Here is a 27,320-nt window from a genome sequence, read left to right as displayed (position 1 = left end):
ACGAGACAATGAGAAGCCTGGGGACTCAGAAGACTGTATGTCCCTTCCAAATCCAGCTTCCATTCACTCTGAGAAAAAAGAACTCTTGTGCCTGATCTGAAAGGGTCCCTGGTCCAAAAAACCCCAAAGCACTATGCCTCAGAATGTCAGGACTGTACACTATCACATTTTCCCCTCCTTAGCAAAGTCTTATTAAAACTGAGAAACTTTTCCCCACTCAGGATTGACTTCTTTCTTCTTAAATAACAGCCTTTGACAATAAGTACTACATATATCATAACATTCTACCCCTCTTAAATAGATCACAATCTTTATCTTGAATTGATCTCAGTCCTTGTCATTTCATTTTCTTGGCCTCTGTGGTTGAGATGAAAACCTGGTAATAACACGTTTGTGCCAATATGATCCCCACGCCAGCTATGCCCAATGACCAAAGAACCTTCCAATCTATTTCTGCCATGGTCATCCAGTTCGGACAGAACCACCCAACATCTGTCCTCGGTCAGATCCCTCCTCCTCGAATCCTGCCCACGTTACTAAAAATGTTTCTTCTTCTTTTCCTGTAATTAGCCAATTCAGGTATCTCTCCCCTGACAAACATTCCGGTAATAACCGATATTATTCCTCTATCCTACTTGTCTGTCAGGTTTAACTGGCAGTTGTCCCTTGTTAAGGGCCATGCTCATGAATAAATCCTGGAAAGTTTTCCTAAGCAGTCACAAATAGACACTGTAGTTGCCTATAACAAACATAAGTATTTTTTTGCTGTACTGATTTGTAGTGAATGAAGTTCTATCATCTACTTGGTTACCAAGAGAATTACCCTCTTTTACCTTCCCTTCCCAGTCCTGGAACCATAAACAAAACAGTACTCTCTTTGCTACTTTGAAAAATGTGCCCATCTACTTCCCTTGGACTCAACAAGTTAAACCAGAGACTTTCTCAATGAAAGCACCCCTTTTTCCAGGTACCACTCCCCATTAAGTGTTGTTTCTCCCAATTAGAATGTTTAATAGAATATTTTTGTTTTATAAGAAAGGATAAATATGAAGAATTCAGAAAAGCATGGAAAGATACATGATCTGATGCAGAGTGAAATAAGCAGACCAGGAAAATATTACACACAATGACAATAAGCTTCTGGAGGGCAGGATCTTGTTTCATTTTGAATTTGTATCCCCAGGACTTAGAGTAATAAGTACTTAAGGAATGCTGCTTTTTATCTGTTCATTCTGACAACACTGTGCCCCCTCTGATTCCACAGAGGACTAAAATTCTGATAACAAAAGCAAAAGTAATGTTGATGAAAAAAACAGTTATATATACTCATTATATAAAATAACAAGAGAAATATTTTTGAATAAATTTTGCACCATTTATGGGCAGAATATTTGACTATAAATTAAGGAACACTTCAATTTATCCTATTAGTTCATAAAATATCAGTAAAAGCATAAGATTTCTTTGCTATACTTTTTTTACTTTTAAAAATGTTTAATCTTAATTGATACCTTTCACTTTCGTAACTGAATAGATCTCTCCCTTCCCCTACTCAGTCAACTCTGGCACACAAAGGAAAAAGAAACAAAGGAGGGGAAAAGAAAGCAGTTCAAGAAAACTAATGAACTTATCAAATGAATGTCAGAGTATATGTAATGTTCTGCAACCATACTCTCCTAACTTGGCAAAGAAGGCAAATAAATGCATTTTCCCCATCATTTTCAAGGGCAAATTTAGTTTTAATTAGCATTCCATTTCTTTTTTTTTAATCTCTGTTGTTACAATTATTGTGCATATTATTTTTCTGGCCTGCTTATTTCAGTGTGCATCAGTCCATACATCTTTCCATGCTTCTCTGAATTTTTCATATTTATCCTTCTTATAAAACAGTAATATTCTATTAAATTCATGTACCCCAATCTGCTTAGCATTTCTCCAATCAATAAACATCTATTTGATTTATACTCCTGATTCCAAAAATAAGATACCTTGTGAAAAATCATAACACAAGTATCAACTTTCGGTCTTTGACCTCCTAGATTTATAAAGTACACAGCAGTGAATCAAAAGGAATGAATATTTTAATTCCTTTCTTACCATAATTTCGATTTGTTTTCCAGAATGGATGGACCAATTTATAGCTTCCAGCAGCAGGGTATCAGAGTGCCTGTCTTTCTTGCCTCTTTACCATGACTTTTAAGACACACACAAAAGAGAGATGCAAGAAGAGGTAGCAGAATGAATACAAAATAGCACAATCCTAGAAGAACATCAGAATGCTAAAGCTCAGAAGTTGGAAATGAATGTAAAAAGAAAAAAGTTTCAAAAAATCCCACTTTATTTGGGGTAAGGAGAAAATCAACGCCTTTTCTCTCCTCACAGAATCCAGATAGATCCTCATCACCATTCTGTGGAGTACTGGTAGCTGCCTGTTTATTATTTCTGAGACTCACAAATCTTACCCTACGGTGATAGGTCAGTCTTAGCACATTCTGCTTGCACTAGTAACAGGGCTGGAGTTGTGGGCAGACAAGCTGGTTTTGATACCTGCCTTTGCTAGTTACTACTTAGATAAATCATTTGATCTCTCTGGGTCTTAGTTGTTTCATGGGTAAAATGATGAAATGGTCCTAGATCACCTCTAAGGTCAAATTATGCCCTCAATCTATGAGGTAAAAACAATGACAATTTCAGAAGTGCAGCATATATTGTATCCTAAGGCAATGTGAGCTCCTTGAAACCATTAGAGTCAGCCTAATTTTTTCAGCAGTAATCACTAGCCACCCTTTCACTCACTCATTAAATATCCCAGTTACTGCTGCATTTCCACAACAATAATAATGTTAGGATAGTACTTGCAATACCCTCCCTGCCCCAGAGGGGCTTGTGGAAATACAATGCTAACCTTACTCTTCAAGAATTCATGACTATGGGGTCAGAGCCAAGAAGGTGGAATAAAAGCAGGGACTTCCCTGAGCTTGCCCCCAAATCCCTTCAAATACCTGTAAAAATGACTGTAAATAAATTCTAGAGCTACAGAACCTGCTAACGACAGAGTGAAACAAATCACCAGCCCAAGAAAAAGTAGAAAGTCTACAGGAAAGGTCTACCACACCAGGCAGGGAGTAGAGCACAGTACACTGTTGGTCACACTAGCACAGATGGGTCAAACCAGGCCTCAGACTGAATCATTGGCAGCTGTGGCAGTTTCCAGATTTCTCAGCACACAAATGCTAAAAAGGTTAATGGGAAAACTCTGTGGGGCCTGGGTGAAAGAGGAGCATGTCATCTGGCCAGGTTCAGTCGCAAACCCCAGGGTGGTGGGGGTGAGGGCAGTGGAGGTGGTGACAGCCATAGCAGTAGCTGCTTCTGGAGCTCTGGGTCCACAGGTGGTGGGGGATTGAACAGCTAATAGAAAATCCCTAAAGCCTGGCACAGTACACCCATACCCATCCCAATAGAAGCAGAGTACTACCTTGACAAAGAGTTAGAAAGTCAAATATTTGACTGGGAAGATGAGTAAACATTGTAAATGAACTCAGACTATAGAATCTTATTTTGGAGATAAAGAAGGTCAAAGCATACATCCAGAAGAAGACAACAAAGTCAAAGGTCCTACATCCAAAACCTCCAAGAAAAATATGAATTGGGTACAGCTCATGGAAAGCTTCAAAAGGATTTTGAAAATCAAGGAGGAGAAGTAGAGGAAAAATTGAGAAGAGAAATGAAAGTGATGCAAGAAAATTGTAAAAACTAAGTGAACAGTTTGCTAGAGACCCCAAAAAAATACCAAAGAAAATAACATCTTAAGAAATAGACTAACCCAAATGGCAAAAGAAATTCAAAAAGCCAATGAGGAGAAGAATACCTTAAAAAGCAGAATTGGCCAAATGGAAAAGGAGGTCCAAAAGCTCACTGAAGAAAATAATTCCTTCAAATAGGAGAAAATATTGTAAGCAGTCAGAAAGAAACAATTTGAGTATTATGGAAATGCAATCAGGATAACACAAGAACTAGCAGCTTGTATATTAAGGGTTCAAAGGGCTTGGAATATGATATTCTGGAGATCAGAGGAGCTAGGATTAAAACTAAGAATTCACCTACCCAGCAAAATTGACTATAATCATTCAGGGGAAAAAGTGGACATTCAATGAAATAGAGAACTTACAAGCATTCTTGATGAAAAGACAAGAGCTGAGTAGAAATTTTGACTTTCAGATACAAGAATCAAAAGAAGCATGAAAAGGTAAATAGGAAAGATAAATCATAAGAGACTTATTAAAGTTGGACTGTTTACATTCCTACATGGAAAGATGCTATTTGTAACTCATGAGACCTTTCTCAGTATTAAGATAGTTGGAAGAGACAGACAGATAGACAGACAGATAGATAGATGGCACAGGGTGAATCGAATATGAAGGGATGGTATCTAAAAATAAAATTAAAGGATGAGAGAGGAATATATTTGGAGAAGGAGAAAAGGAGAGATAGAATGGGGTAAACTGTTTCACATAAAAGAGGCAAGAAAAAGGTTTCACAACAGAGGCGAAGATGGGATAGGTGAGAAGGAATGAGTGAACTTTACTCTCATCAGATTTAACTTAAGGAGGGAATAACAAACACACTCAATTGGGCATCTTACCCTGTAGGAAAGTAGGGGAGAAATGGAAAAGATGGGGGGATGATAGAAGGGTTGGCAGATTGGTAGTCAGAAGCAAACACTTTTGAAAAGGTACAAAGTCAAAGGAGAAAATAAAATAATTGGGGGGTGGGATAGATTGGAGGGAAATATAGTTAGTCTTTTACAACATGTCTATTATGGAAATGTTTTGCACAACTATACATCTATAACCTGTATTAAATTGCTTGCCTTCTCAATGGGGTGGGGGGGAAGAAGGGAGAGAATTTGGAACTCAAAGTTTTAAAAGCAAATGTTAAAAATTTGTTTTGACATGCAACTGGGAAATAAGATATACAGACAATGTGATATAGAAATCTATCTTGCCCTTCAATAAGGAAAGGGGAAGAGACTAAGGAGGGGGATAATAAAAGGGAAGCCAAACTGGAAGAAGAGTTAATTAGAATGCATGCCATCTTGGGGTGGGGGGAAGGGAGAGATGGGGAAAAAATTTGGAACTCAAAATCTTGTGGAAATGAATATTGAAAACTAAAAATAAATTAATTTTAAAAAAAGAATCCAGAACTTCTAGGCTTTATTCACTGAATGGATGTTGCCTTAGATAAACTAAGACCTGGGAAAGACCTTAGCTTAAAAAGGCCAAGATCTCCCACTGCATCTAGGGCCATCGCCAATTGTCCTGACCTATGTCTTGCCATTGGACTCCCATGACTCTGGAAGTGAGAGTGAAGCTGATGACTTTGCACAGCTCTGCCTCCCTTAAATCTAATTCACTTTCAAGTCAAGACATCACCTTCCTGGTGTCATTGATCCTCTTCAGCATGAAGGATGAGCCACAGCAATTCTTACCAGGAGCCTCAAACACAAAGCAAAGCTTCAGTAGTTAAGTGGTTCTCCTGTTTCTTATGTGCCACTACTTTTTCTTCTCTCAACATCCTGACACAGATCCTGATCCATCTTATCCCCTTATATTCTGACTTGTTTCCTCTTAAAGACTATTTTCAGACAGATTTGAGAGATGCATCTCCTCTAGGAGGCAGACAAACATATACTTTTTTGCACATATACTTGCTACTTGGCACTGGAAAATATAGAAACATAATGCAGGTCACTTGATATCCATGACCATGAAAAAGAAATTATCAGTTCTTTATCACTCTTGTTGCAAACTAGCACAAAAATTACTGGTTGTGGCCTGGGTGCTATATAGGAAACTCCAAAGCAAAAATAGACACACACACACACACATATACATACATATACATACACACACACACATATATGTATATGCACATACTTGCAATGGAGAGAAATAAGATATACATACAATGGGGTATATAGCAATCTATCTTGTCCTTCAAGAAAGTAAAGGGGAAGGGGACAAGGGGAGGAAACACATACAGTACCCATGCCATATGTATATGTAAATATGTAAATATCCTCTAGGTTTTCAGGCTTCTTCCTGGTCTTTTTCCCTTTGCCTGGCAGCCAAATTATCCAGCAATACCTGCCCAGGTACCATGTGATCTTGCAATGGCAAGTAAAATAGGATCTTTTGCTATTTTTGTTTTTGTATAATCAAGAAGTAAAATGCCTCTATTTGAGTGTGATTGAGGAGGATCTTTCTCACCCATTGTTGGGCCTGGGAAGATTTTTAAGAAGGTCCTTGCCTTTTGCTAATGAGACCCTGATTCTCAAGCAATGTGATGCCTTGGCTCTAAAAAGTGTACAAAGACTCTGAGGGTAAGGTTTTACTTTGGGGCTTAGTTTTGCTAAGAAGGTTTGAGTGCCAGATGAGGACTCTGGGAAGCTGCTCAGGAGCCCAGACTTTGAGAGCCCAGATGTAGTACTTCCCTCTCTGGTTATTGTGGTCAGATATCTGTACCTGTCTGTTGAATTATGATCAGGCAAAGGAAGCCATGTCTGTTGATTACTTTGGGGTTCAGGATGTTGACTACCCTGAACTGAGTAATATATGTACTTGACTAAATACATGTGCTTGATTAAAGTGATTGTTAACCCCTCAAAAGTTGCCTTTCCTTTTATGAGTGCATATTTAAGAACCTGTGATAGCTGGTGTATGTTGGGGTGCTTACTGATACAGACCTGAAATTAACATGTTTTCTCAGTGCCTTAATTGAAGTCTGTAACTGGCCTCCACTATAGAGTTTTCCTTAAGAAATCCAGTAGCTCATGATTTCTTGCTTCTTTTTTCCCCCTTCCTATCATGACTGATAAGACATCATCAGATGCTCTCAACTTGAACCTTCTTTTCTTACTGAGACAATCTGGAAGTAAGTCCTCTGGATTTAAAATTTGAGGACCTTGACTGAAAACTTCGGGCTCTAACACTTTGGGTCATTTAACCTCAATGGACATCAACTGATTCATCTGTGAAATGGGGAAGTGAACTAAATAATTTATGACGATCCTTTCACATCCAGAGCTACTATCATGTGATTATCTTCTGACACTAAGTAGTCACCCCTGAGCAAGGTGTGTGCATATGATTTTTTAAGCAGGTTTTTCTCCCTTTTTCAAATGCAGTAGCTTTTTTCTTCTAAATTAAAAAAATGCATATTTTGTGTTAATGCTACACTAAAGTGCCAAACTCCTTTACAAAGTAAATCTCCCAAATAAAAGTTTGACCATCAGAAAGTAGGCATGAGTCCACCTTTTTTTCATTAGTTGACATTTTTTTTCTCTGCCTTTATCTAGGAGTAATTTTGTCTGCCATTACCCTATAATGGATTTTTTAAATGATAGAGTGTTCCTTATCCTACTTAAAGGCAAACTCTTTTCATGATTTTTGAAGGCAAATGGATGCAATTAATTGCAACAGAATCAATTCAGTTCATTAAGGTAGAAGAGACAAGACATTTACATGGGAAGGCTCTGTTAGCAGCCTGAGTACATTTGTGCACTTTAAAACTGTGAAATGATATTTCATTAAAAATATTCTGTACTTCAGACTCTTTACTGATCCCAAATGGCCTTTCCCTGAGTTAGTCCAATTAGTGAGGTTTTATTATATTATGACAAAGAAATGACTTTTGGATAATGATACTGGGCATGATTCTCTTCCAGCCTAACCATCCAGCTTAACCATCTGGAGTGAGGAGCAGCTGGCAGGAGAAGTCACCATCTCTAGATAGTCTCTCTTGGCACTGCTAAAAAGGTAACAAACAAGGCATCTGGTGGATCACAAGATCCAGCTGTTACCGACATGTCACCTCTTGCCTTCAAAAGCAATTTATTCTCTGAAGGTGCCAGACTTATATTTGTACAGATGTAAAGAGGGTGGAAATGAAGAAAAAGTCACCAAGAATGATTCCAGAAAATGAACTAGCACAGGGAAGGGAGTTATAATTATTGACTCAAACATTCCCATTATGGAAGATGGTGGTGGGAAGTGGGAACATTTCTGATGCAAGGGAGATCTAAATTCAAATTCCTCATCTTCCAATAGACTATTTGTACGAACACAGAGGAAGTCACAGAAGAAGTTAGGCGTCACAGGGGATAGAGCACAGGACCTGGAGTCCCAGAAGACCTGATTTCAAATCCAGCCTCAGACATAACCAACTGTACAACCATAAGCAAGTTGTTTTTAAGTTTTGTTTGTCTCTGTTTCTTCAGCCTTAAAATGGGGACTATAGAAGCAAACATCTCCCAGAGTTGTTATGAGGATCAAATAAGGCAATTATTAAATGCTTAGCAGGATGGTTGGCATATAATAGTGCTTTGTAAATGCTTTACTGTTATTATTCACATGGCCTTTCTGAACTTCAGTTTTTTCATCTGTTAATTGAGGATAATAATAGCATCCATTCTGAGGTTGTGAGGTAACATACAAAAAGTGTTTTGTAATCCTTAGAAACCTAAGCACAAAAATGATGAGGAATAATTGGGTTCTTCTGAAATGAGGCACACATGCATTTCTGCACAACTTCTTACCCTACTAAGGGTAATGTTAAAATGTTAAAATTGTCTTACATGGAAGAAAAAGGACCAAGGGTGACCCTGACAGGGTCAGGAAAATCCATCAAAGGGAGTTATGAGTTTTATCAACATGGCCTGAGGATGATGCTATTTTGGTAACCAGGCAAACCAGAATTCTTTTGGTGGTGGAAGAAGGAAGCCTAGGCACCAAGCAGTAACAGAGGACAAGCCTGGATCCAAAGAAAAATAAACAAGAGCATTCAGCATAGACTGGAATCGCAGTCAAGGTGATAGAACCAGGAAACAATCTGAGGAAGGGATGGGGAAGACAAATACCCAGTACACAAGGCAAACTTTTTTGTATGTTCTTGTTAACAGAGAGACTCTGTGCCAACCATGTTTTCTAAAATGACCTGCCAGTCTCCCAGGATTCCAAGGATTGGACATCATCCTCTCATAATCTGGTTCTGCAGAAGTTTGAGGCTGATTTCATAGCTATTTAAATATTACTAAATTCCCTTATATCGAGTTTAATTGCATGTTTGTGTTCCTAAGAAAGCACTACTGTTGATGAGTACTAATCACTTGTTGGATGAGACAGACCTGATGCAACTCATTAATAGGCTTCATATTTTAATGCACACATTTCAAATTTTTGTTATTGTTCAGTCATCATCAGCCATGTGTGACTTCTTGATTTAATTTAGGACTTTCTTGGCAAAATTACTAGAGTGGTTTGCCATTTCCTTCTCCAGCTCATTTTACAGATAAGGAAACTGAGGCAAACAGGGTTAAGTTTTTATTGCTGTTGTTTAATGTAAAAGTCATTCAAAAGCAGCTTTGAAAGAGAAGTTTTGTTATGTTACTTAAAAAACTAGTGACTGAATATGGACAAACTGGCATTATGGAGCATGACTGTGACTTATACATTACCTCTCTGACCGTCTATATCTAATCTGTTGGCAAGGCTTGTCAGTTTCACCATTGCAACATCTCTCAAATATGTTACCTTCTCTCCTCTAATAGTGCCACCATTCTGTTGCAGTCTTGTTAACTAATACTTGAACTATTACAACAGCTTGCTATTGTGTCTGCCTACCTCATCCTCCTTTCAGCCACTAAGTGATCTGATCATGTCACCCCACATCCCCTAACTCAAACTTCAGTGGTTCCTAATTGCCTCCAGGACCAAACGCAAGATGCCATTCGAAGCCTTTCATAATGTAGCAGCCCACTACCTTTCCAATCTTCTTACACCTTATTCTCTGCCCCATATTCTTTGATACAGTAACACTAGTCTCTTCATAGTTCCTCAAACATGACATACCAATCTTTGGTTCCAGACATTTTCTCTGGATGTCTTTCAGACCTGGACCATTCTCCCACCCCATCTCCTCCTCCTTCCTTCCCTAGCTTCCCTTATTCCTTAATTAAAATTCTATCTTCTACAGGAAGCATTTCCCAGCCCCTCTTAATTCAAGTACCTTGCTTCTTTTACTCATTTCCAATTATTTCTGTAAATGGCTTCTTTGTCCACAAGTCCGCCTGCTCTCTACCCTTGTGAACTCTTTGAGGTCACTATCTTTTGCTTCTCTTTGCATCCCCAGAGCTTACTTAGCACAGTGTTGGGGTATAATAAATGTTTACTGACACGTTAAAACACTATCAAACAATTTCTTATATCTAGATTGCCAAAATGCAATCTTACTTGTATATTAGGAACCACAAGAACAATAGTTATTTTGCTGAAAATCTCTGTCACTGGTGACTCTTGGAAGAAAAACAATAAGAAAACACAGGGCTACAAATTCTTTCCTTCTAAATATGTCTTTCACAATAAGTGGGCACATTCCTTTCACTTCTCTCTTCAAATATGCAACATGTTGTATTTAGAATAAGAGAGAATATCATAGTTATTTTTCTTATGCGTGATATCTTTTCCTTCAAAAGCTTGTACTTTAGAAGTCATGAGAAAAAGGCATTTGATTTTTTGGCATTGATAAATTTTGTTTTAACCTTAGCTAATGTGTCCATGTATTCATATTATATGTGTTTGTAAATATTCTTAGAGTTCCATAACTAAGGAAGGGTGACTGAAAATTTTCATCAAAATTTAGGGGTTACTGATAACATTGACCCTCCTTGAACATGTTAGGGGAAAAAACTGCTTATAGCACCTAGTTAATGAGAATAATTGATTAAAATCATCAGTTAATCAGTTACAAAAAGTCCAGATGGCTGCTGGACTCCCCTTCTTTCACATACTGGTCTTGCTACAACCCAGGATCTCTGTATCGCTGCCCCCAACTGAATTTATCCTTAAAAGTTGATCTGAGGGCACTATTTAAGCTTCTTCCTCAAGATGTGGCTTCTGAAGTTTAATTCCAAGAGATAAAAATGCTAGTTATGGTTCTTTATATACATATATATTAAAAGCATAGCTAGGAAAAGAGTATAAAGGAGGCAGAGCCATTTGCATAACCAAGCCATCATGGTGACAGTGCCAAGCTAACAATCGCTGGCTGCTGCCTTCCCATATGCATCATTTATATTTAAAGATGTGATTTCTAAAGGGATGATTTTGAGCAGCTAATGATGGTGTTTCATGACTTGGGATGAGGCTCTTTAAATAACTAAAAATTTGCAAAGTCTAAAGTGGTTTATCTTTTTTTAAAAAAGAGTAATTCTGTTGAGTTGACTTCTTTTTCTTTTCTTCCCCCCACCCAACATTTTTAACATATGTGTTAAAGGTTAGACAGCAAAGCAATAGAAAATGAAAAAAAAAAATAAACCTATTTCATAGCAATTAAATAGGTAACTATTTCAAGATGACCACAAAACACCTTCCTAACATCTCTCCTCTGTGCTTCCTTCTCTCCTCTGACACTGCTACCATCCTGGTACAGGTGCTCAGCACCTCATGCCTGGACTGGTCCAGTAGCCTGCTGGTTGGGCTCACTGCCACAAGAATCTCCCCTCTCCAGTTCATTCTCCAATCAGATGCCAAAATGATTTTCCTAAAGTGAAGGTCTGACCATGTCACCCACATACATACACACTCAATACACTGCAGTGTCTTATTGCCTCCAGGACCAAATAATAATATCCTCTGTTTGGCATTCAAAATCTCTCCAACCTTTCCACCTTCCAAACTTCTTACACCTTATTCCTTCTCTCCCTCACCATTCTTCCCCCCCCCCTCCAACTCCCCACAACCCCACCTACCCTGAAATCCACTTACATTGGCCTCTTTACTATTTTTCCCACACACACAAGAATTTCCATATCTGACTCCAAGAATTTTCACTCCCCCATTCCTCAAATGCCATTATGCCTCCATGTCAACATTCTAACTTTCCTGGAATTCTTCAGGACGTAGCTAATTCCCACCTTGTACAAAATGCTTTTCTAAAATCTCCTTGATGTTAGTGACTTCCCTTTGAGATTATCTTAAATTTATCCTATAAATAGGTTTCCCATGCAGTTGTTTGTAAGCTGTCTCACCCCTTTCACAGTTGTATTGTGAGAGCAGGGACTGTCTTTTTCTTTGTACCCTCAATACTTAGCACTTGAACACAATTACAAAACACTTATTGCACAAATAAAGTCAGACCTAAGTAAGCAGAAAAACATCAGTTGCTCATGGGTACGCAGAGTTAATATAATAAAAATGATAATTCTACCTAAATTAATTTACTTATTCAGTGCCATACCAATCAAACTACCAGATAATTATTTTCTAGAGCTAGAAAAAGTAATATCAAAATTCATCTGAAAGAACAAAAGGTCCAGAATATCAAGGGAACTAATGAAAAGAAATGCTAGGGAAGGTGGCAGCCTATCTATCCCTAGCAGATCTCAAATTGTAATATAAAGCAGCAGTCATCAAAACCATTTGGTTCTGGGTAAGAAACATAGGGGTAGACCAGTGGATTATATTAGGTACTCAAGACACAGTAGTCAATGAATATAACAATCTACTGTTCGATAAACCCAAGTACCCCAGCTTCTGGGATAAGAACTCACAGTTTGACAAAAATTGCTGGGAAAACTGGATAACAGTGTGGTGGAAACTGGGCATAAACCAATGCTTGACACCATACACAAGAAAAAAATCCAAATGGATACATGACGTAGGTATAAATATTGATACTATAAACAAATTAGGGGAGCAAGAAATAGCGTATTTGTCAGATTTATGGAGAATTGAGAAATGTTTGACTAAACAAAAGATAGAGAACATCATAAAGTGCAAAATGCACAATTTTGATTACATTAAATTGAAAAGTCTTTACATAAACAAACCCAATGCAACCTAGATTAGGAAGGAAGTAGAAAACTGGGAAAGAATTTTTGCAACTAGTGTCTGTGATAAAGGCCTCATTTCTGAAATATATAGAGAAATGGGTCAATACAAGTCACTCCTCAGTTGATAAATGGTCAAAGGATATGAACAGGCAAGTTTCAGAGGAAGAAATTAAAGTTACCTATAGTCATATGAAAAAATGCTCTAAATCACTATTGATTAGAGAGATGTAAATCAAAACAACTCTGAGGTACCACATTATACCTCTCAGATTGGCTAACATGACAAAACATGAAGATGACAAATATTGGAGAAGATGTGGGAGAGTTGGAACACTAATTCATTGTTGGTGGAGCTGTGAGCTGATCCAACTATTCTGGAGAACAATTTGGAACTATGCCTAAAAGGCTATAAAAATGTGCATACCCTTTGACCCAGCAATATAGCTTCTAGGACTATATCCCAAAGAGATCATAAATATGGGAAAGGGTCCCACATGTACAAAAATATTTATAGCAGCTCTCTTTCTGATGGCCAAAAACTGGAAATTAAGGGGATGCCCATTAATTGAGGAATGGCTAAACAATGGAATACTTTTGTGCTATAAGAAATGATGAACAGACGGCTTCAGAAAAACCTGGAAAGACTTATATAGACTGATTGCTGAGTGAAAGGAGCAGAACCAGGAGAACTTTGTTCACAGCAACAACCACAGTGTGTGAGGAATTTTTGTGGTAGACTTAGTCTTTCATAGCAATGCAAGGACCTAAAAAATTCCCAATGGACTTTTAAGGCAAAATGCCTTCCACATCCAGAGAAAGAACTATGGAATTGGGTCGCAGAATGAAGCAGACCATTTTCTTTTGTATTATGCTTTGTTTTGTTGTGTTGTGTTTTATGATTTCTCCCATTCATTTTAATTCTTCTATTCAATATGACTAAGGTGAAAATGTATTTAATAGGAATGTATGTGTAGAACCTATATAAGATTGCACACTGTCTCAGGGAGGGAGGGGGGAAGGAGGGAGAAGTAGGAGGAAAAATCTTAAGATCTATGGAAGTGACTGTAGAACACTGAAAACAAATAAAATAATTTTAAAAAAGAAAATGAAGGACAAACACGACAACAACAACAAATGAGTAAGAAAATGTTACTTTTGACATTGGCATCTTACTCTCAATAAAAGAACATGACAATGACAAAAAAAACACTTAGCACAGTGCTGAAGCACAGTAAGTGTTTAATAAATGTTAATTGACTGATGAATGATTTAAATCTAATTATCGCTACTAGTCAACCTTCCAAAAAGGTCTCTTCCAATGCTTTCTTCCGAGTTGTTGAAGATTATGTTGGCAGAGCACAAGTTCTGGCAAATTCCACTAAGCTAATGAATGAGATTTTAAGGAAAGGCCCCAAAATGAGTTGTATATCTATCGTTAAGGACCAAGTTAGTTAACTTTGAAGAGGACTCCCACCAGAGAGCTAGCCAATGAATGACCACCTTTGGGGGCTATGGTGAATCATGAATCTACTTATAAAGGTATAGACAGCAACAAGCACAAGTGGAAGAATTCCATCCCCTGATGAAATCACTAATCCTTGAGGCAATGAAGCCAAAAAGAAAAAAAGCCTTATGATTTCATGATATATTTGAAATGAATTATTTGCTGCCAAAGAAGTTAGAAAAGATCTTTTCTGTTCAGCTTTAGAAAATTAGGGTCCAATCACATTTTACAAAAGTTACTTAAGAGTTTGACTGAAAAAAAAATTGAAGATCTTAGCAGTCTGGGAGTAAATGTGCCTAGGTTTAACTGCTGCTGTTCTCACAAATTTGTGCATGATTGTTGAGTTACAAAACTTTCTCTTCTTTTAACATATCATAGAAGGGTGTTATCACCTGTAATGCAGCCATACCTGAGTCAGTCACTTAGAATTTAAATAAATAACAATACCATGAACAATTATAAATAATAATAAAAGTGCCAGGCACCAGTGAAGGGGATAAAAAGAAAAGAAAAAAGAGATTAGCCTGTGCTCTCAGGAAACTCAAAATCTAATAAAAAAGAATAAAACAAAAAACAGGAAAGAGCCAGAAGGCGTTGTCAAGTATGCAGCTTGATCATACCACACATATCTGTCACTCGTGTGAACACTTCGTGTACAATGAACCTAAAACACCTCACCACCAAGCCCAAGTCTTCCCAGGAGGATACAGTGTACTGGAATATAAACAGACATACAAGGAAAGCTGCCCAGTTGACCAGACTCCCCAGAGCTTCATGGATATGCCACAAAGCAATCTCACCTTGCTCTCTACTATTCTTTCTTTCGATAGATGTAACTCATACTTACTAAGAGTATCTAATCCAGTGCCAGTTTAGAGAACACCAGCCTGAGGGCTGTCTGCCCCATTCCACTACGTCTCCACACGCTGTCTTTCACCCTCTGAGATGTTGCCTTCCTTCTCCACATCTGGATCATCAGCATCTGAACTGGGTTTCTAGGAACAAAGACCCGGATCCAGGGGAACGTCAACCCCAGAATGACACCCCCACTTTACCACCAGCTGTCTTGATGAGTAAATGAGTAATTACAAACACTCCTAGCCAACTATATTTAGCCATACTAAACCACGTATTCTTTTCTACACCTCATCCTGCTGTTTCATGTATTCCCTTCCTCCTCCTCTTGCTCTGGGCATAGTAAACAAATCAATACTACCACTGATTCAGGAAAAGGCCTTTATACTAACTGCCCTATGACTGTGAGTCCTCAGAACAAAGCACCCCTCCCTGGTCACCACTAGGAATAAGACCCTTCATGAAAAAGATTGTCTTACTTTTGTACTTGTATTTTGTACTCCCCAGGATATAAGGCCTGATATAAAGTAAGTGCATAATAAATGATTTTTTTCATACATTCATGCCACTGGAGCACAGGGTGAAAAAGAGGTTTTGGTCTTTGTAGCAATATTGGCATCAGCTGTAAATTCCTGAGTTTACAGCTCAACTATTCTCCCCCTCTGAATGTGCTTAATAGTGACAGATTTCTCTCAATTCTTCTTTCCTGTCTCTTTCTGTCTGGGCCAAGAGGACTATGGTCTATCTTTCTAAATGTACCTGAGGGGAATTTGGCTCATCCCAACAAGACTGTGGACATTTGGCTCCTGTGGGAGTTACTCACACACTGAATGTTTTGGGTTGATCACAGTCCCTCCTGTGAGCTACATAGTTTAACAAAAAGCCCTGTCTCCTCTAGAATTATGGGAACAGTGGCGTTGATGTTGCAGTCAGGGTACCCTAATCTCTATTTTCAAAAGTCCTACAAAAACAGGCTTATGTACACACTAAAACTAAGTGGCACAGTGGATAGAGGACTGGATCTGGAGCCAGGGAAATTATCCTTCCTGAGTTCAAATCTGGCCTCAGACACTTACTGGCTGTGAGACTCTGGGCAAGTCACTTAACCCTGTTACCTCAGTTCCCTTCTCTGTCAAATGAGCTGCAGAAGGAAATGGTAGACCACTCCAGTATTTTTGTCATGAAAACCCCAAATGAAGTCAGGAAAGACTGGGCATGACTAAAATGACTAAATGAATAAAAGATACCCTAGAGCATAGATAACCTTTTTTTCCTATCATGGAACCCTTACCCAGTCTCATGAAACCTATGCATCCTTTCTCAGAATAATGTTTATAAATACATAAAATACATAAGATTGTAAAGGAAATAAATTACATTGAATTAAGACAGATATCCTTTTTTTTTTAAGTTCATGGATTCTATGTCATGAAGCCCTGCTCTGGAAAATGGACATCTTAAAAGACACTGTCAAACATAGTGCTGGAAGAAAAAAAAAAAGATATTTAGACTTCATTTGTAAGAAAAGGATACACCAGCAAGCAGTAGAAGGAGTGACTGTATCTGGAGTGAGATGACCTAGGTTTGGGCTCAAGCTCTGCCACACACACCTATGGGATCTTGGGCAAGTCATTTAACACCTCAAACCTCTATGTACAAACCAGCTTATACAGGATGAACTGAAAATAATCAACAGGGGAAAGGCACTGGATTAAAAAGGACAGGACAAAACTTCCTGTACAAAATGATATTTTCAGTAGGGTTCGAAGGAAGCCAGGAGGTAGAGATGAGAATAAAGAGCATTCCATGCATGGAAGGACAATCAGTGAAAATGCCCGGTCAGGAGATGAAATGTTTTGTAAGAAGAATAGCAAAGAGACCAGTGTCATTGGAGCTCAGAATACTTGGAAGGAGCATTGTAAGATGTAAAAGATGGCAAAATGGAGGTGGGGGAAGGGCAAACTGTGCCTAACAGTAGTAGCAACCATTGGAGGGGGATATGAGCCCAGGTCGGCTGACTCTAAATACAACAATCTCAATAATACCAAAGGGTATCTCTAATTCTGTTCTCCTACAAGCCTCATGCCTTCTTGACGTAGCTGTAATATACATAGAGTAGACCAATGGGATGGGCCACTGAGATTTAAGAGAGTCTGTTGTGGCTGTTTGTCCTTCATTCTTGGAGAGGACCATGATGTCAGGAAGATGATTTCATGACTTGCAAGTGAATTGGATTTAAGTGAGGGAGGGCTGTGCAAAGCCACCAGCCTCACTTTATCCTCCTAAGCCATCTAGGTCCAGTAGCAAGATAGAGATGAGGACAATTGCAGGTGGCCCTTTAAGGCAGACTGACACACAGTCAGATCAACAAAACTCTCCAAGGATACTTGCAACACAAGCAGACACAAACATATAGGGAAGGCACCCAGTTGTCAATCTATCAGTGCTGCATATCTCTGCCACAATAAGGTTTCACCTGGATCTCTTACACTGTTTCCTGTCAAGAAATTAACTCTTCAGAGTCAGCATTAAAGTCAATTTAGAGGTCCAGAGGTCTAGGATCTCATATTCAATCTCATGGTAGGAGAGAGAGACTCCTGTCTTTATTAGTAATGCAGGCTTCAATCCCTGCCTTCCTATTCTCACAGCTCAACTGTCCTGACTTCTGGACTATGGTCATTGGTCATTATAGGGTTCAAGTTGACATTGACTTTCATCCAGAACAGTGGAATAATTTAGTTCCTACAACAGACTCGTTATATCAATCAAGATACCAAATAATACCCTCTTTTCACAACATGACTGTTATGGAAGTGTTTTGCATGACTACACATGTATAACCTATATCTAATTGCTTGCCTTCTTAATGAGGGTGGGTGAGAAGGGAGGAAGGAAGAGAATGTGGAACTTCAAGTTTTAAAAGTAAAGGTTAAAAATTGTTTTTATCTTTAACTGAGAAATAAGGTACATAGGCAATGAGGTATAGAAACTTATCTTGCCAATAGAAGGGAAGGGGACAAGAGAAGAGAGGGTGATAGAATGGAGGACAGATTGGGGAAGGGAAAATCAGAATACATGCTCTCTTTGGGGGGGAGGGGAGAGATGGGGAGAAAATTTGGAGCTCAAAATCTTGTGGAAGTATGTTGCAAACTAAAAACAAATTAATAAAATAGAAGGGGGAAAATCATCCTCTCGTTTCTCTCTTCCTCATAAATATTTCAGGCATTCTGAGGTCAGAAATGCATTTTTAACCTAATCCAATCTACAAAACTGCTTCTACTAAAGCCAATTTGTTTCACCAAGATATTTATTTTAGAATGATAATGGGACAATTGTGATGAAGAAAAAAAGAAAAGTGGGAGTTTCAATGTTTTAACCTCAAACTTAGAAATGAATAGAATTAAAGATCAGATAAATATATTGAATATTTATACTCCTTAGTACAGCTAGACAGCACTGTGGATGAAGCTTTAGACTTGATGTCTGAAAGATGTAGCCTCAGGACTTGCCCTCAGCTCTGGTCTCAGATACACTTACCAGCTGTATGACCCTAGATAAGTCACTTAACCTCTATCTACCTCAGTTTCCTCAATGATGAAATAGGGATTATAATAGCATAACAGCATAATGGCATCACAAGTTTGTTGCAAAGATCATATGAGATGTCTGTAAAGTGTTTAGCACATTTCCTGGCACATAGTAGGTACTTTAAAAATGCCCATTACTTTCCCTTCCTACCTTAGTACTTGGCCTTTAAGCATTCTTTTCTACATGACTATGTAAAAATATATTTACAAGTTGTGGACTTGTAATGCCCAATGCACCCCTGAGGACTACTGCTATGAATGATTTTATGGGTCTAATCACATAGTAATGAATTCTCTGTTCAGCAATAAACTAAACATTGTTCAGTAAAGTGAAGTATAACGTCCATAGCAACATCGTTAAGCAAAACATATCATCTAATACATATAGGTGTCTCATAATACTCAATATGCCATATGGGGCATAGCATATATCATTGCATCTCCAAAGTCAGGGGGTTCCAGGCTAGCATGATGCATCCTTAAGGGGTAGCAGAAAATACCACACCCTCTGCCCCTAATTCACTGTAGGAATAATCTCCTTTATCAATACACACAACCCAAGTAAAATTCTCATCTTGACTGACTTCCAAACCCCTCTGCTCCTCCTCCGTGGGCTCCTTCTCCATGGGCCCACCACTCCCAGCACTTGCCTTCATTCGCACACAGTCAGCTCTCTGCTCTTATTCCTTGTCTCAGCTCATGGGGAATGTTCCACTCCAAACTTGTCCCCAAACTCTTCTGCCCACTTCTCTCTCTCAGCTGTGCTTCTGACTGCTCTCTCTACTATAGATGATAGATAGATAGATAGATAAATAGATAGATAGATAGATAGATAGATAGATAGATAGATAGATAGATAGATAGATACTGTTTTTAATCAACAACTCGATTGATTCAATCAAAAACAAGACTCAATCAAAGGCAGTTGATTGGCTAAAACTCAATCCAGAAAAACATCACAAAATCCTACTTTGCTTAATGTTACAGGGCTCTTTCATTCTAGTTTCCATCATCAATTTTTTAATTCCAGCCATGCATTGTTTCTTGTTTAATGAAGACTGAGAGCAATGGTAATTACCCTAAACCTGCTCAAACCAATGAACAAAATCTCCAGACAGTTAAAACCTTAGGACAAAGAGACAAGGAGGCAAGAGGGATACACTGGAAGGATATTAAAAAAAAAAAAATAGTGTGCATTGCTACCACTTTATTTAAAGTGGATAATAAATTCACAAACTTAAAACAAATTCACACTTAAAGATTACTGGTAGTGCAGTCTTGAATATTCATGCAGAAGTCCAGTTTATCAAATTTATAACTGAATTGAAGACACTGATGAAAAGTCATTCATCAAATATATCCTATAGAAAATCTTTCCCCTTCAATAGTTGAATCATCATTTCACAACTTTTGCATTTACCAGAAATCGTTTACATACAATGAAAGGCATAAAGGATAGCAAGAATATGAATGGTTGGAAAAGTAGGTGGGGTGGGCAAGATGCAAAAGAAAGAGGTAAAAGATGGCGATAGCATTACACTGAAAACTTGGTCTTTGATCGCATCATTTTGAATGTTCCCACCAAGAATGAGGCCCATAAACCTATCCATTCCTGTCCATCCCATCCAATTTCTGATCCATATTCTTCCATAAATACAAACGAGAGGGGCAACCAAATATTCCAGATGCTTTCTTCATAAATACACACACACACACACATATACTTATCAGGGCTCTTTCATAATTCTAAACTCTTTGAGAATCAAGGCCCATCTTTTTAATGTCAATAATCTGCTAGTAGTACATGACCATTGAGTGTGAAAGTTTCTGAATAATTAAAAATGAACATCACACAAAGAAAAGATATTTGTGTATAAACACGTGTGTGTAAATATGTGTATATTTGATTGTACATATTTACATATGTGTATGTATATATACATATATATTTGTGCATGGTTACATAATAAATCAATAAACATTTATTAAATCTCTAGCCTGTGGCAGATACTGGCCTGTGCATATGATATTACAAAATTTAAAGTACCATAAAAATGACTACTATTATCATTATCTTCTGTTTTCTCCTTTATCCTTGTTTCTCTGAGAATCTTCACCAGAGTCACAGTTGGGAAAGTTATCTCTCTCCCTTCTTGTCTAATTTGCGTATGATATGACCTTTTACATTTAGGTCACATATCCTTTTGAATCTCATTATGATTTATAATGCGATCTGGTCCAACCTAATTTTCATCACTATTTATAAACATTTTAGAGATGGAGATTCTAAGGAACAAAATTAGTAACTATCTTGCCACAATACTTGAAGGAAATTAAGGAAAACATCAACTTGAACTAGCAAACTTTTATTGAGTACTATATACAAAACTCCCCATTAATGTCTTATTATAGAGCCTTTTCATGTCTGTGGCATACTTTTTCAGACTTTACCATGATGGAACAACTGCAAGTGAGGGTATATGATAAGTTATCACTTGTCCTTCATTCAGTAGCCAAGCTAGCTAAGTGGGAACAAGCTCAGCCCTGCAATCATGGTTATTAGGAGATGATTTTGCAGAAGGGTCAATCTAATTTAAAAAAAGAACATTTTCTAAGAGTTCTAGTCTGCTCTGCTAGAGAAAGCCCCCATACAAATGAAGTCATGAATTGCTGACATAGGGAAGCATGTGCTGGAGATCATACAGATGACAAAGACACAATCTCTGCTTCATGGAGCTTAGAATCTGCAAGAGGGAGATAACGTACACACAAAGGACTTACACAAAATAGAATTGCAGAAGGTCATCGTTAGAAGGGCCTAAAGAGGCCTATCGGATCCAACTGATACCTGAAAAAGAAACCCCATGTACAACTGACAGGAGGCATCCCTTCATAACCCCATTTGGGGTTTTCTTGGCAAAGATACTGGAGTGGTTGGCCATTTGTTTCTCTAGCTCATTTTACAGATGAAGAAACTGAGGTCAAAGTCACTTACCTAGGGTCACATAGCTAGTAAGCATCTGAGGCTGTATCTGAACTCAGGTCTTCCTGGTGCTGGGTCCACTGTACCACCTAGATGCCCTATGAACTATCTGATGTGATATTATTATTAGTCAGGCACTTATTAGGGAACTGTGACCCTCTCCACCTCCCAGTCCAAAGTGCTACTAATATATGGATTTTTTTCTTCAGAAATGAGATCTAGGGATAAACCGAGTGGGATTGGATCCATTCATCACTCATTTTGGACTAAAACTACAAATGAAAATCCCATTTGGGAGACATTCCTTTTCCTCAAGGATCATTTGTTCTAATCTTTCTTGTTGTATTTGAAGTGTAGCCACTTTTATAATCTCTAATTTTCATGCTAAAATATAAAAAGCTAGGATTTTTCCCTCTTTAAAAGTTATTACTAAAAGAAAACTTACTGGAAAACTTGCCCCCACTCAAAACAACTTTAGTTTCTTCCAGTCATTATTAAAATAATTATTAACAACTAGATTTGGTAGGCTGTGTATCCTAAAATAATGGCTTCTTCCCCAGGTTACCTGGGAAGTGTCTTAGATTAATTATGAGAAACTGCTCTCTGCAGACCTAATTTCTAGATAATGATAACCTGTGTTTGAGCCTACTGAAGATACTGAATGTGTGCCAAGACTGAATTTTCCCAAAAGACTCATCCACAATCCCATCCATATGTACCATGGTATTCCCAAACCCTTTAGATCAGATTGTAGGGCAAGACTTTGCTGACATGTCAAAAACCGAGCTTTGTTCTGTCTCTTTTTTTTCAACATAAGCATGAACTTTTTTGTCGAACATTCATCCTGCATCCCTCACACAGATGCTGTTACATGCATCAGTGTGTCAATGACTAATGTACGGTCTGGAAAGCTGCAGCCTTGGAGGAACATGCTCCTCACCTAGTAGTATGTGAGGAGTTCTTGGAAGTTTTCACCTCCTAGTCTTTATCTATTCATCCGTGATCCAGCTGGATCTAGAATATCCTTCAATAAATCCTGAGAAGACTATACATTTGTCCTATACTAAATTTTGTTGTCATTTCTCAGTAGCCCTGTGGAATACAATTCACCTCTATGAGCTTCCTCATCTGGAAATGATGGGGTTGCATTGGATAAAAGCTAAGGTCCTTTCTAGCTCTAAATCTCTGATTCTATGACCCAGGAGTCACTTTGACAACCTATCTCTTAAAATAGAAAGCATTTTCTACCATTTGTAAAAGAGGCTGATCAACTCTCCAACCTGTAGACTTATTCCCTCAAACTCGAGACAAGTGGACTCTCAAACTTCCATTTAAGACCTCTAGTGAGAGTAAACCCCCTACCTTCTGAGGCAACCCATTCTTTGGGAAGAGATATAATAGCTTTGGGGAGTTAGCAGTTTGAAGATGTTTTCCTTACAATAGGTCTAAATTTGATTTTTTAAGGCTTGTATTCATTGTTCCTAGTTCTATCCCCTGTAGCCAAGCAGAACATGTATAATGCATGTTCCAAATGAGTCCTATCAAATACTCGAAGATAGCTTTCATGTTCCCCAAGCCCTCTTTTCTCCAGGCTAAACATGCCCAGTTCTTTCCACTGAATCATATATTGCTAGACTCAAGGACCTTCTCTGTCCTCTACATAATCTTTAGCTTAACAGCATTCAATGTCAAATTCAATGTCAAAAATTGTCCACATTCTCACAAATGATATTTAGCCAGGGCAGAGATGTTTGTAATTTTCTTGCCTATAACAGAAGGATTTAAAGTTTCTTGTAGTTCTAAATTCTATGAACTAATTTATCTGTTTTTGTTTTATTTTAGAATGAAACACATCTATTCATTTAATTGATTCTTTTTTTTGGTTTCAATTAAATTCAACAGACATTTATTGAGTACATACCATATGTACATCTAACACCCCAATGTGGTATTAAAATCCATGGGTGGTTGATATTTTTCCTTTCGTTTTCTGACGTCTCTGAGAAAGAGAGAAAAGAAGGTAAGTTGAAATGTCCAAGACTTTTAACATTCAGGGAGCTGTTTAAGTTAGCTTAATGACATGATGAATAGGCACATTTAAAAAACAAAAACAGTGGCTGGTTTTATGGGAAATGATTCAGAAGCTGCCGGAGGAGAGCACAGGGTCAAATGACAGACGTGAAACTCAACATGGATGATGTGACTGTAGCATTATATGTGGTGGGAATTACCCTTCCTATGAGGTAAATGACCTCCTCCCACCCAGGGTCAGGGTCAACATTGGAGGACGTCAGAGACACTGGAAACACCTTCATCATAAGACTGTATGGGTGAGTCCTCAGACTATTGAACTTTTATCAGGAAATTAGCAAATGGCAGCCCTATGGGAGTCAGGGTCAAGGCCTGTCATCCAATTCATGAGAGTTTCAGTTTTCCCCCTTTACTAACTTTAAAATTGGTAGGGATGTTTGATGACCCTCATCTAAGAAATGAGCCCTGGAAAGATCTAGACCCTTGAGGAATGTGAACTAGAAAATACAGATGTTAGCAGAAGTAGATACATCCACTGAGAAAACTATATCCATTCTTTCCAAGAGCAGCTGGTTCAGCTGTTCTAAAGTTTTCATGTTGTGTCTTTTGGCTGTATTCAATAAATGTACTCAACTATAAAATGCTTTGTAGTCCTATTGGTCACATGAAGTAGGAAATATCAGAATCCCAGTGGAATGAAAGCACATGAGAACTCTTGATCAGCGATGGCCTTGCTTTTTCATCCCCTACCCTAGACAGAGAACCTGAGCAAGGCACCAAAAAGGGAAGCTCTATCCCTGGTGAAAGAACATTGTAGTTTAGGACTTTGTAGCGCCACTTGATGGCTTAGTCAGAGATTGCATGCACCACCCCTGGAAGGAGCATGGTTATTGGTATCCCTTCACCTACCAGCCTTTTCTCTCTGCTGCCAATGGAAAAAAAGATGATCCTTTGGAGGGATAGAGATAGGAGATCCTGCCTTTCCTACATATATCATTGTTCTTTGGATTTTGATACAATGTTAGGTCTGGAATAATGAGGAAAGACCTGAGTTCAAATACACCTCAAATACTTCTTAGCTATATGACCCTTGACAAGTCATTTAACCTCTCCTTCAGTTTCCTCATATGTAAAATGGAAATATAATCTACCTCACCAGGCTGTTGTGTAGCTGAAATGAGATAATATTTATAAAGTGCTTAACACGGTGTCTGGCACATAATAGGTACTTAATAAATGCTTTTTCCTGTCTCTTGATAACACCTTCCTATATATATATATATGTATATATATATATATATATATGTATGTATATGTATATACACACACATATACATACATATGTACATATGTGAGTGGGCTGTTCTTTGGATTTTGATTATTGACATAAAGATTTAATATTGTAAGTACAGGACTAAGAAGATTAATCATAGAACAAACTTCCTACATGAACACCTTCAAAGTGTTGTTCTTTCACCCAAACAAGACAGCAAACCATGGCAACATTATGTAGGAAAACCTAAAGGGAAAGTGCTATTTACAGAAAATGCAGGATACTTCGTGTTGTTGGAAAAGAGAACTGGGCTGGAAATCAGGACACCTGAGTTCTAACAGGTAATTCACCACTGAACATATGTGACTTTGGGCAAATTATCTAATCATCTAAAGTTCATTTTCTCATCTATAAAATGAAGTTTTTCAACCTGGTGATTGTTAATGTCCCTTCTAGATCTAATTTCTATGATCTATGATCTATGTATAGGAAATGATCTTATTTTTAAAGCAACAAGAGGATGAGAAAAAAACTGAAACTAGAAATCAAAAAACAAAGCAACTTAAAGAAAAGCAAGAGTTTTCTCTTATGGTTTTTTAAGATGACTAGAGGGAAAACAGCTGTTAAGAAACACAAAATGCTAATTATAATGTTTAGTTAAGAGGAATGATTATCAGAGAAAGTAAAAAAAAAATGGGGGAAGATTATAGCAATTTAAATTGAGTCACACAATGCTGGCATTCAGCAAAATCCAGTTTATCTTGTTTGCAGCAATCAGGGGGGTAAATAGAGAGAAAAGAAAATTGCTACCATGTTAGAAAACAAAACAGAAATGAAGAGTGTACTCAGCTATTGGCTCAAGAAAAGGTGGGCTGGGCCAGGTAAAATCAGTAAAACTTAAGTCTGTCTCCATTGCTCTACATAAGCACCTAAGTTCTTTGTGGTGAGTAATTTTTAATCATGTGGAAAACTAAAAAGCAAATCCTTTGGAAGACACTCATTAATAGGGGATGATAACTCATTTTTACAATGTAAGCACCATTTAGACATATTTTGTTACACAGGATTCTGAACTATAGGGATGGAAAAGTAACATCCTGCCTACTTAGCTGGACTCCCCTAGTTACTATTATCATCATTGATTTAGATCTTAGCACTTTCTAGTTATGTGGAATGGAGGGCAGAGTAGCAGGGTGTGATGAAGTTGTGTTATTGCAGATGGGTGGAACTAGAAACAAACAGATAATTGAATGATCATAATCATGATTATAATAATATCTAACATTTATAGAACCTAAGTGCCTGGTAGTATGTTAAGTGCTTTATGAATATTATTTCATATGAATCTCACAACATGAAAAAGTAGAGTCTATTATTAACTCCATTTTACAAAGGAGGAAACTGAGGCAAAGATTAAATAATTTGCCCAGGGTTATGCTTCTAGTGTCTGAAGCTATATTTGAACTCAGGTCTTTCTGACTCAAGAACAGGAAGAGGGGGAGGAAGAAGGGGGAAGAGGGGAAGGAGGGGGAGGAGAAGTTACTATTTTGAGAGGTCTACAATTTCATCAATGCAGGGAAACTACAAGTATGGAAACTCCTTCTACTTAGGCAGTCTGACAACTTATCTATAAACTACAGCCTTTAAAAGTTCTCTGGGGCACTAAGAGGTTCAGTGGCTTCTCTTCCCATGTTAAGCCACTTGGTACTTATCAGAGATAGCTTTAAAATCCAGGTCTGTCTGACAAGGCTACCTTCCATATACTGTGCCACGTTACCTCTTCATCATTATCATCATAAGTTACCCACCTTCACATACTGCTGAAAGTTTATAAAGTACTTCCCTCGAATCAATTCTATTAGGTAGACAGTATCAATTAGCATCACTATTTTATATGTAATAGTTGTGTGAGGACTGAAGGGCATTCTAGGATTTGTATTTTCAGAGGGGCAAGCATTCCCTTCTCATCACTGAGTATGACTTAAGACCATAGGAAACCTTGAACCAGAAGGTGGGAACTGAGTCACACCAAGGAGTTCTTATAGTGACACACATACATAATCTTCAAGAAATAGACCAAGAGGAATGACTTAGTACCTCAAGAGCTAAGCAGCAACAGCGGGGGACAGCCTCCCCAGCCTTGCTCAGTTCTTAATAAAGCTAAGCTGGAAAAAATTGATGGCAGCAATAAAAGGAGA

The 27,320-nt window shown here is 38.0% G+C and overlaps 1 long non-coding RNA gene across 1 annotated transcript in view; it reads right to left on the bottom strand.

The window, feature by feature from the left end:
* Positions 1–27,320, bottom strand: part of LOC140522432 (uncharacterized) — a 371,870-nt gene that overhangs the window by 43,930 nt on the left and 300,620 nt on the right. The window contains exon 3 of the long non-coding RNA XR_011973335.1: positions 23,740–23,817. This is a non-coding gene — a long non-coding RNA (uncharacterized lncRNA). The remainder of the gene's footprint in view (positions 1–23,739; positions 23,818–27,320) is intronic.

Source organism: Notamacropus eugenii, chromosome 2 (assembly GCF_028372415.1).
Source record: "Notamacropus eugenii isolate mMacEug1 chromosome 2, mMacEug1.pri_v2, whole genome shotgun sequence".
Taxonomy (NCBI): Eukaryota; Metazoa; Chordata; class Mammalia; order Diprotodontia; family Macropodidae; genus Notamacropus; species Notamacropus eugenii.
This window is presented reverse-complemented; position numbering and strand designations above follow the sequence as displayed.